Here is an 11782-nt window from a genome sequence, read left to right as displayed (position 1 = left end):
ATAACCCCCCCTGCTACCAAAACCTTGCCACACAAAACCAATACAGTGCCCATAATGATTCTGCTTGATCCTAAGCAAACAAGGCTCAAACTTCTTCCAAGATATTTTTTTAAATGCTGTATAAATCTGTCATGGAGATCTTTACTGCAAGTTTCTGAGTACAAATACAGCTTCATGGTGAAATGAAGATTATTAGCTCATTTTGTTCATAGCATGAACCAGGGGGGTTGGATAATAACGGGGCATATACACTGGAAAGAGTTGTGACCTTTCACTTAGAGATCTTCTCTTCCGGAGCTTTACACCTCTCACTAGCTGACTTGTCATTAAGATTTGGAACAGTGGAATGTAACGTTCACACAAAACAATGACAGGCCATTAGGCTACGAGCTCTTTGGAATTTGTTTCTAGTGTGATGGGTCAGCAATCTGCCCCTGGCCTCCAGCATCAGTACAGTACAAGTAATTAGTGTTACATTTTACTTTTCCCAGCTGTTTGCAAAACTTACTAGTACACATTTCCAACATCACAAGAAGCTGCTACAAGCTGACATCCATGTGTGCACACCAAAATGTGAATCACTTGGCTGTAAAAAACAGGAAATACTTCACCCTTTTAAATCACGTAGGTTCTTGGTTTTGTGTTTGGATTCTGTGTGGGACGTGTGTGATGGACGTGTGTGAAGGACATATGTGAAGGACAAAGACTACAGCATCTGTAATGGCACGTACACAGTGGGGTGGCTGGAAGAAAACACAGGAGGAATTGAGAAAAACTTGTCTGAACAACAGAGGACGTGAAAAGCATGGCTCAGGATGGAGAGGGGTGGCAGGGCTGCACCTCTGCTCCACACATGTTTGGTTTGGCAGTATCATCCCACTCAGATCAGATCCCACTCTTGCACAACTTCAGTTCACACATGACCATGGTCTTTTGTGCAGGTGAGCTTCAATACAGCAACTCAGGCAATAACACAGGGGTTGTGCACTGGGGTTAAGGAGGAACTGAGCTTAACACTCACCTTCAGTGGGAGGTGAACGGGGCCTAATCCCACTTTTTGTGTCACTTCACAATGCGTTCGGAAGTATTGGAAAATGATAGCTGAAGGAAGATAGATAATAATCCAGGCCAAGCTACTTTCAGCAAACACATACAAGAAAACATTTGTTTAAAACTAATCTAAATATTCTACAACATTGATAGAAAACAGAGAATTTAAAGACTTTCCTCACTCATCAGAGCTTTCCCATTCTCCTTTGCCTGGTCTCTGCCCATTTCCCGCTCTCCCATGGAGTGCTTCTGCAGTGCAACTTCAGCCCTTTAACTCCAGCAACTGCTTTAGGCGAGCAGCTCCTACTGCCCTTGCAGAAGGTCCCAGTTGTTAAAATGAGTTCTCACTCGGCCTTCCTCTGTCACCCAAGGCCTGCCACCCATCAATCCTTCATACGAGCATGTTTAAAACCTGCATACATTTTGAGATTTGTACGTCAATTTGAAGGTGCAATTTGCCTTTGAGAGTCCAATTGCTCTTCTCCATTGTGAAGGCTTGCACGCTCCCTGGTAAGAAACCACACAGCTCTAACACAGCTTGCGAACGTCTCTGCCCTGACACAGCCTGACTGAGCAGAGGCATTTCTTTCAGACCATTTCTAGGAGATGCCTGCCTCAAGAATTGCCTAGTGCAGGTGATCCATGTTCTTCCTTATTGAATGACTATACAAACTGCTGAGCATGAACATATTTAACAAGAGCCATAAACACCCATGCTGTACAGTCCTCATCCACAGTAAAAAGTGAAGGTACCTGGAGAGACAAGTTTTGATTCAACCCACTATTGGGAAAACTGAATTTGGAGCTGAACTTCACAAACTTTGCAAGCAGTTCTGTACTGTTGTTTTTCTAAAATTATGACTAAATGTGAAAAGTATGGAGTTTAGCAATCTCTGTTCCAAAAAAATGTACTGGAGAACATGTCCCTATTTTTATCTACGTAAGTAAAAATATTCCAGAAGACATTAAACTTGACTATAGAGCTTCTTGTCAGAACATGGCATGCAGCACATGAACTTAGGAAGATTAAAAAACCCCCAACACTGGACTTATAGAAATAAGAAAATTCACCTGAAAAAAGAATTGAAGAAGACATAACAATTTCAGGCACAATAAGTGAAGATAATCATGGAGCTCTTACGTTCTGGTCCAATGTCTTGCTAAAATAGCATCATGAAACTTTTTAATGCACCTGAATTCAAAGCCAGATGTCTACAAATCATAATACAGGCTCTACCTGTGAACTGTGGAAACTGTATCATCGATAGTAGTGATTCAAACAATGAGCACAGAACTCAAAAGGAGCTTCAAAGAAGCACTAAGACAAAGAGGACTACTGAAACACTTTGATATTTGACCAGGAAAAATAGCAATTAAAAACATAAATACCACTATAAACAGCCTTGGTGCTACAAGTACCAACGTATATTTGAGTGGAGGAATCTTTGAAGAGTGCTGAAAAATTAGAGGAACACAGAGGGGACACCCCAAAATGACTCTAAGGCTGGAGGAAACAGCTTACAATGGGAGGCTTTCTTTGCCTATCTCATCAAAAGAAGAAGCCTGGGAGGTAAACTTTATTATTCCATACAAGTATATTCACAGAGGGAAATTTCCAGGGACTAGAGAGAGAGCTTTTGCATCCAGCAAAACAAAGCAGTACAAAATCTACCATTAGGACCTGAAGCAATAGGAAAATATTTGTTTTTAAAGTGAGAGTGATCAAACGTTGAAACAAGCTGCCAAGAATAGCAATGGAATCACCATCTTTTTCTATCTTTGTATCAACACTGGATGCCTTTGTCTTAGCAAAATGCACATTATGGACATGTACCAGGTAACTGGGTGCAATTGAGGAGGTCAGGGTGAGTGGTCTAGTGGACCCGTCCAGCCTCAAGGTATAAATCTAGAGTTGGAGTGGTTACTCCTAGTGCATTCTGGAAAGGATATAATAGCTTCTGCTTGTTCTTCAGGGCTTTCATCAATCTCTTTAAAGGATCAGAATAAGGATCTTCATGGAAGCGGTTTCCCAAATCTGCAGATTCCTGAGCTACTTGTTCTACATTTCCATTAAGCATCAGTAGTGTAGATCCTGCCTCCTCGTGCTTCATCTGTCTTTTTCATGGTCTTTTTGGCTACCTGGACCATGGCTCTTCAGACATGTCCCTAGCTGATAGCAGCTTACTGGGTTATGTCTGCAAGACTTCTCATTCTTACAAAATTATCCGAGATTCACAAAGTTCAGCTTGTTTCTATATGTGTTCCTCTGCAGGCCAGGGTTAGCTAATGAACACTTCAATTACAGCATTTGTGAGAGATGATTTACATTTTTTCATTAAAAATGTCACTGGAAGTCCAGTATTCCTATGCTATAATATTTGAAGCCACTGCCAACGGCATACATGGCTGATATTAATTAAAGTAGAAGATGACAGCACTTGGAAAATGAACACTTTTCTTTGCTCAGATAAATGACCTTTAACGAGTGCTTGTTCTTTAGTTAGACTAGGTCATTACTAAAGATTACTGAGCATTTTCAGTAAAACTGGAATCTCTGACTCATCTTCGGCTCTAAATTTGAACGCTGAAAAGTAATGGAGACTCTTCTCTGTGTGGTACACAGTGTTGTCTACCACTGTCACTAGCCTGACCAACACAACAGACAGCTAGTAATCCTGAGTACCATTTTGCTCTGAGTAGCAGGAGAAGGGAGGTGGTGAGCTTCATTTTCTCCCTCACAAGTAGAGCTTTTCCTTTGTTGCACAGAATCGGGCTTGGGAAGATTGAAGACAACCATCCCCTGACAGAGTTCCTTTTATCATCAATGCACAGGCTATGGAAAATGGAAGAAAAGTAAGCTTGCAGTCTGTGTTGTCACAGGTTACAGCCATGTCCAAAATACAGGCAGAGTAAACTTTAAATAGCTGCACTGCTGCACCTAATCCCCGAGTAGTACCTTATCTACACCATGGCTTCACTCCGGGGCAGTGAAACTGCAGCTGGTTGTGATCTGACCTTCTGATGCCATGGTTCTTCCTAGTTTCTTCTAGGGTGCCATCCTCCTTACAACACTGGAGTTTCAGAGCGCACTGCTGGAAGAAGTCCATTTAGAGAGGCTCTGCTCCTATCTCAGTTGCACACAAGATCTCGTGGAACAGAGGACAAAGCTGTAAGCATGATACGCACCATGCAGAAGAAAGGGCAGTCACTCTCTTCCAGTACTTCTGGACAAGATGGGGCGAAGGAAACAAAAATCTCCCACCCAATCTCTTTGTTTAGAGAGGAGGGCTGCCTACCACACTCCATAGCTAGTGGGCTCTGTCAAATCCTGCAACTTGCTCCTTTCTGTGTGAGACATTAAGTGGAGGTGCTGAGAAATTATGCTGCAGTTTAAGACAGTCAGAACAGAGGGCCTGCTTAGGAAGCAGTTTGAAATTATTGAGAGCAGCACTTCACATTTCCACTGCAGAAGCCTTTATAGGCTGGAAGTCTCAAACCTTGATCACTTCCAATTGAACCACTTACAAAAAATGTGCACTGCTGGAATATTTTAAATGACTGTGTGCAGTGTGTACTGACTGAACATTAGGGGCTTCAATTAAATAACAGTTCAGAACATAATGAACTGAAAAATTTCACACTCTCTAAAGTGAGATAAGTATAAAGTGAAGGAGAGAGAATTAAGAAATAGTGCTCTGAATGTGGCACCAGCCACTGCCTGATGAGATTCAGCCAGAAACACAACAGAACAGCTTGTGAATTAGGTTTTTTTTTTTCCAGACCCCTCAGAGGGCACAGGAAACAGTCAGGTCTTTTTTTTAAAAAAAGGGTAACGCTACTTGTGCTGAAATCAGGGATGCACCTACCCTGTGATCTTGGCTCAGTCACGTCTGAAGTTAGGCACTTCTGGATGCACACTTAGAGTCAGCTGTTCCCCACTGTGGGCTGAGTGGATAATCTGTAGCCCATTCCTAAGGTTCTGGCCTGGGACTCAGCTAACACCCAGTCCTTCTGCAGTTCTTACATTTACTAATGAAATAATCTTCTCTTATGACCCACCTGAACCAGACAGAAGTAGTACAACGTCTGAAGCTCTGCTCACGGGTATGGAGGATGATGCAACGAAGACTGTTGATGCTGTAGTTTTCTCTGCATGTCAATGAAAAGAGACAGAGGGGCAGCAAAGGTAGAGATCCTGCACCACAGCATGAGGCACTTGCTCCAGAATACTGCAGCATGCTTTACAAAGGAAAAACTGGCACTTGGAGTGCCAAGATACTGCATTTTGGTAACCACTGACTTCAAACAAGGGCTATTCTCCCTTTGTTCCATGGCTGGTTTGCTAGCTTTGGAGGTAAATCCCTTTACAGACTTCCAGTGATCTGTAAAGCACGCTTACTTGGTTTTAAAAGGAACAAAATGAGATCTCAGACCAGTAAGTACCATATTTATCCCTTTACCAGAGAGGGCACGGGTGTCTTTAGAGATCTTGCAAATACGAAAGATGTTAAAAAAAACCCCTAACAAACCTAAACAAACAGGAAAATTGACACACTTCAGATTTTTAGGCTTATTAGGTTTAACATTTCTGTGTTTGAGGTTACATTTTCAACTGACTCATTACTATTGCTCTATCTGTATTATTTCATCCCAGCCTTTTCAGCCACCTCAGCAGCACCTGTTCTATGCATGTTCTCCTCCTTCATATTAGTAACTGGTGAGGTCCTATAGCCAGATGCCAGCTGACCAAAGCAGCTGTACTCTCTAGGAGCCTGTGAAGGCTGAAGATGATGGACAGCCATATCAACCTCTACTGAGGTTGGTATACCACTTACATGCTCCATTTGACTTGTAAATAGGCCAAAAAGGTCAGAAAGCTGAAAAGCATGTGGACCTTATTTAGTGGCTATTTCAAGTGGTAGAGAGTTAACTCAATTTGCCAGCAAGTGTTCATGGGGATATCGAGAATCAGGTGGGAGTCAGGAGCCTGCATTTATTCCAGTTTACCTGATATAAACCCAGCATATGAAAAAACTGAACCAGACTACAAAAGCCATTTATAAGCATATGTGGTAAGTTTAATGATTTAGGAGTTCTATAAAAATTGTAAGTATGCTCTGATCTTCAAAAAAAGGTTGTCAAATAAAATAAAATAGGAGGGAAACTTATGCACACTTCCTCAAGCTCCATATTGCCAAACTGATGAGTCTGTTATCAAAGACTCGGTCTGACCTGTCTTTCGAGGAATGTAGGAAATCCAGGTCAGACCACTGAACTTCCATTCTGTCATGCATAGAAAAAGCATCAAAAGCAATGCAAAAACCTTGCTCCTTAGACAACTACATAATTACCTGCCCATGGGATAAGTTTCTATCTTCCCCCCTCAATCTGAATCTCCTTGTAATCTTAGGGCTGAGGGCTAATTATCTTATTAATTTTGTCTATTTCCTTTAACAGAAATCTGAAGCATTAAGACGAATCCTTTATCTTTTCAGACTCCTCCTGAGTGGTGGTTTTCTTGCTTTGTTTGCTATAGCATGAAGTGCCAGTGGTCAGCTATGTTTTATTGGGTTAGTTTGAGGTTCTCTGCCTTTCAGACTGCCCCCGGTCCTCCTGCGTAGAGAAGGATGAATGGGACTGGGGCTGGACCAAAACGCAACTTTCCAATTCAATTCCAAGTTTGTTCTTCAATTTGCAGCAAAATTCATTCTTGACCATTTGCACCAGAGGACAAAAAGCTATTAAAATCTTGATCGCTTTGAATCTTTTACTTCAACATTTCAAAGAAATGAGTTGAAGTCTTTAAATCATACTAGCTTACACTCTTAAATAAAGGTCATTTCACACCCAAATCAGAGGTTTTAAGTTTAAGTTACTTTTGTGAACAGCAAGGCATGGTTTTCTTCTGGCTCTCATGGTTGACCGTGAACTGTGATTAGGGCTGTCTCCATGTGGATTTTCTGCAGGCTAACAACATCTGAGCTTTTGAAGCAGGTCTGTCCCTAAAGCAGGGCACTACACTACCTGGCTGGTGATTTTCATGGGACTCAACAATCTCCGAGCTTTCCATAATTTTGTCAAATTTGAACATGACCAACAAATTCTTAACACTTGAGACTTAAGTAACTTAAGAAATACTTAAGTAACATGTAGGGAAATGCAAAGAGATCATGTCACTGCCCAGGTTTTGTTTCTTGAACAACTCAAGCTTGAAACATCAAAATAGGATGCTTTGACAGATCCAATGTTTTCAGAAGTTCTCTGCATGAGGAAGACATGCTAAATCTCACCCTTTCCTGCAGATTTGTGCAGTTTAGACCAACACATTCCTGAGAGAACATTTTTGTCACTAAATCAACCAGCTGTGCCTTTCCCTACAGCACCTTTCATTACTTCGTATATCTGTATCACAACTATTCTTTACCTTAAAGAGTCTTTGGAGGCTCTCTCATAGAGAAGCTCCACCTTGACTTTCTTGTCTGTATTTGACTCTTTATATCTTCTTGGAAATGGGATGATCAGACCATATCATTATGTGTTCTTCAGTGTTTTCCAAACTAACACTTTATTTGTATTTGCCACCACCAAACCCAGAGAAGAAGTCAGATCAGAACAGGTACAATTACACCCATGAAAGCCAGCCTGTCCTTGGGGGACGCTTAGCACTGCTGTTACAGCATTACTTTCTTCCCCCAGTCCATGGCTAGGCAGGAAAAAACCCCCAATACTTAGTGATCTTCTATTCCTAAGTATAAGCTTCTTATTTTAGTAAACATTTGTTCTAAACAAGTAGCAGGCACATCTTTTCTCTCTTTCTAGAAACAATCTTGTAGTTTGTTCACAAAACTATTTCACATGATCCTGAAAACATTTAACAAAACCGTCTCTCATGACCAGAACCAGATTCAGACTCTGCCACCCTATTGTAGCCCCTTCTTCATGTCAGAAAACATAATAATGCTTCTTCATCTCAGAAAAGGACTGCAAAAATTCAGCTTTGAGAGAGCTGCAAGGCATTTGGAAACCATTGGGAGAAAACGTGCCATGAAAGTGAATGTCTTCACTGCGTGATGCAAATATATGTTAAGCAATAAAATTCTAGTTCCTAAATAGGCTTGTCTTGTTTTGATATTCAAGGATATGAAGAGACATACATACTTCTCATTTAATCCTGCCAAGATATAAAACTTGCCTATTTTTATACAGTTGCCCAATATGGACAACAAAAATAGCTTTCTTAATAAAGAGAAAGAAGAGGAAGAGGCTAGCTAATTTCTTGTGATGCAAAATCATAAGATCCACCTCAAGACTGCACATAATTTTTAGGCTGAAGTTCTACCTGTTGAACCTCATTTCACTGAGGAAAAATGCTGCTGCTTCTCGAAACTCAGCTTAAGATGACTGAAGTGTTCTGTCAGAGAATAGTACTACTCCCAAAAGTAAAATCTGAAGAAAAGATTAATATACTTTGCTGAGAGCAAGCTTGATAACTATCATTGTGCTGTGTATTTGCTTCTTGTGGCAGATGATATTTGATCATTTGAAATGATTACTTAGCTTTAGCTGAAAATCTTTTGAATCAAGTGGCTATAAATCATCCGTCCCACAAGTATTGCTACTAACTAGTGAGCATTTAGACAGCATTAGCACAGGCTAATTACTTCTCTCAAAGGGAGAAGGGGCAGAGAGTACCTCAAGTGCATGTGTGTGTGTGTGTGTGTGCACATGTGTAAAAACCTCTGAGGACAATGCGAGAGTTTTTAAAGCAACAGCTAGACCTCTCCTGTGAAAAACAAGCCACATGAGTTCCAAACTGTCCAAACTGTATTGCAGTATTTGAAACTCAAAAGCCACATTTTTTTTCCAGGGGGGAAATAATTTCATCTAATCTTGAGTGATGATATTAGAATATGAATGTTGTGCAGTTGCATTGGTGCACATGTTAATAGTGCTGGATACTTCAAACCCCTGTACTTGAAGTAAGCCTGTTCAGAAGCCCAAAGCTGCAGCTTCCACAAAACATGACTGAGAATTTGTGACAATGATACCTACATTTCTAAGGTTTGGGTAATAGTACTTGTACTACTTCATGAAAAAATTATACAGGAAAAACTATTATTTTCAATCCACAGTTTCTTATTATTTGAAATATTTGTGTGTCATTCCTGCATTGAAGTGTTCAGCATCAACCTATAAAACTGCTGCAGTAATACTCCAGAAGGACTTACAATCTTAGTGGATACATTTTTGCATAGTTTTTAGGTATGTGAAAAATAGGTTTCCAAAAATCACTCAGCACTGACATAATGCAATGGTGCAATGACATAATAATAAAATCATTGCACCTTTATGTAACATAGAAAATGACTACTTCTGATTCATCTGCAAACACTTCTTCAATGGATGATGCAATTTAAAATGAATAAATATGCTTTTTGATGGATACTTTTCAGAAGTTTTGAAAATTACAACATACTTCAGTTCTAATTTTTAAGTGAAAGCTTAAGAGACCCAACTTTCCAGTGTATCCTTTAGGAATTGATGCCACTACACAGAACCAGGGGTTTATTTTTATCTAATCTTGTGGCTCACTGAAATCCAGGCATTATTAACATGCAATATAACTAGGCTTTGGTCATCTGAAAACACCACCACCATTTCCTTATTCACTTTGCTTGTTTATGCCTTTCAGTTGTGGTTAGATGCTGCTTTAGCGCCGTGGGAAAAATCACATGTATATGTGAAAAAAATTAAAGGGATAAATTATGGATTTGCATAATTAGAAGCTAAGGTAGAGTAAGTTAACAGGAATGTTAGTGGAAATGATTTTAAACAGCTTACTGTAACCTACACTTTTCTATTTCATTTTCCTGTAGTCTGTTTTACTTCAGATCCATAGCAGTTCTGGTCCTTTTGTTAACTAACCATTCAATAGTATCTTGACAGCAGAACTACATCTTCGTTCTCATTTAATAACTATTTATCATTCTGTATCTGCCCATTTTCAAGAAGGAATAAAGTTAAGTGTTCCAGAAATTGGAAAAATTGAAACTTGACCTTTATTAAGTGGGTTAATTGTCACAATCTCAGCATGTATGAAATTAATGACCAAAAAGTGGAACTTCAGAGCTTCAGAAGACTAGGTTAATGTCCAAAAAAGTCTAAACTCTGACCTTCTTGACATATGCCAAAAGAAACAGCCACCCTAATAAATTACTACCTGTGTGCAATTATAATAAACCATTCCTAGCATCCAATCACTTGAATTAATTGCTGCAGGCAGTGGGGCTTTCTTACAGATATTCAAGTTAATCGAAAAATTCCTTTGCAGTTCATAGGAGGCTGTTTGTGCATGCCTGTTTCAGTATGGAGATTCAGTTTTAAGGCACATTATTCATACCTTTAGACCACAAATCGGTATACAACCCCACTTCTTAGCGCTGAAATTAGGAGCCTTGGCTGAGTTACTAACAGCACTGAAAGTGGTGAACCAGCATGGAATAAAGCAAAGGGAAATGAATTTGCCTTAACCCATACCATAAAGCAATTGCTAGATGCAGAACACCTACATAGTTCCCAAATTTCAGCCTTACAGATGAGAAACAGACAAGTTTTGTAAATATGACAACAAACTACAGAATATTTAAATCAAACAGCATTCACTAAAAGAAAGTTAAAAAAAAAAAAAAACAACTCCATTTGCACAGATCCAAGTCAGCAGCCCAGTGTGAAATCTACCGAATTCCACACCACCGTGTCAAACATGGATTAATCGGCCAGGATGACAGCCAATATTTCTCCTATGGATAGCAAGTGCATCTAGGGAACATGTAGGTGGCCCCAGCCTGACACAAAGCAAGAGGCTACCTCGCCAGTAACATCTGTAAGCGAAACAAGGCACCATGCTAGAATTAAGCTAATCTTGGTCTTGCCACGTGTGGGATGCTACAGAGAAACTTGCTTTTTGCCCCTGTTGATTCTATTCAAAGGACGAATGACTTGTGTGTTCAGGGCGGTCAAATTGGCCCATTTTTCAAGAACAATATATGCTTAATATTAAATAAAATGTTAAGTGTTTAAGTTCAATTATCTCATTTTGCTGGTGTCTGAATCTGTGCATAAGTAATGGTGATTCACCTGGGAAATCAACATTGCTCACACACGCAAGATTTTATTCCCTATCCTCATGCAGATTTTAAACACCCTTCTGAAGAAGCGAAGTCAAGTCTCAAAGGGCTACAGATCTGTTTCACTCCAGTTCATGTTAAGCTGCTCAAAGGCACAAGTTGTGGTGGTCAGCATTACCTATTTTGCCATGTTTGAACTGGATTTAAATGGAAAAAGATTGTCTAGTTTCTCCAAACTGGGAAGTTAAAAAAAAAATTCTGCATGAACATACCCAAAAATCTTTAAATCAGAAAAACAGAAATAAAAGGAGTTCAGAGCACAGTCAACAGAAAGAATCACCTGGAGGATAGAAGAGTCAGGTTCAAAAGCCTCTTCTATGTTTGATCAGCTTTATATAATAAAATAGTCCTATACACAAAAATATTATGTGGACAAAGGTCCCTAAGTCTAGACACATTACATTTCAGGTGAATGTCCTGAATACACCACTATCTTCTATTTTCATATCGCTCTTTGTGGCTTTGTCCAATCCTTCCATGCTGGATTTGCAAAGCCTTTCCTTACCCCCTCAGTGTTGAGCAGTTCTCCCACAATGGCAAAAGAG

The sequence above is a fragment of the Aquila chrysaetos genome, chromosome 2, assembly GCF_900496995.4.
Source record: "Aquila chrysaetos chrysaetos chromosome 2, bAquChr1.4, whole genome shotgun sequence".
Lineage (NCBI taxonomy): Eukaryota > Metazoa > Chordata > Aves > Accipitriformes > Accipitridae > Aquila > Aquila chrysaetos.
Note: the sequence above shows the minus strand (reverse complement) of the source record.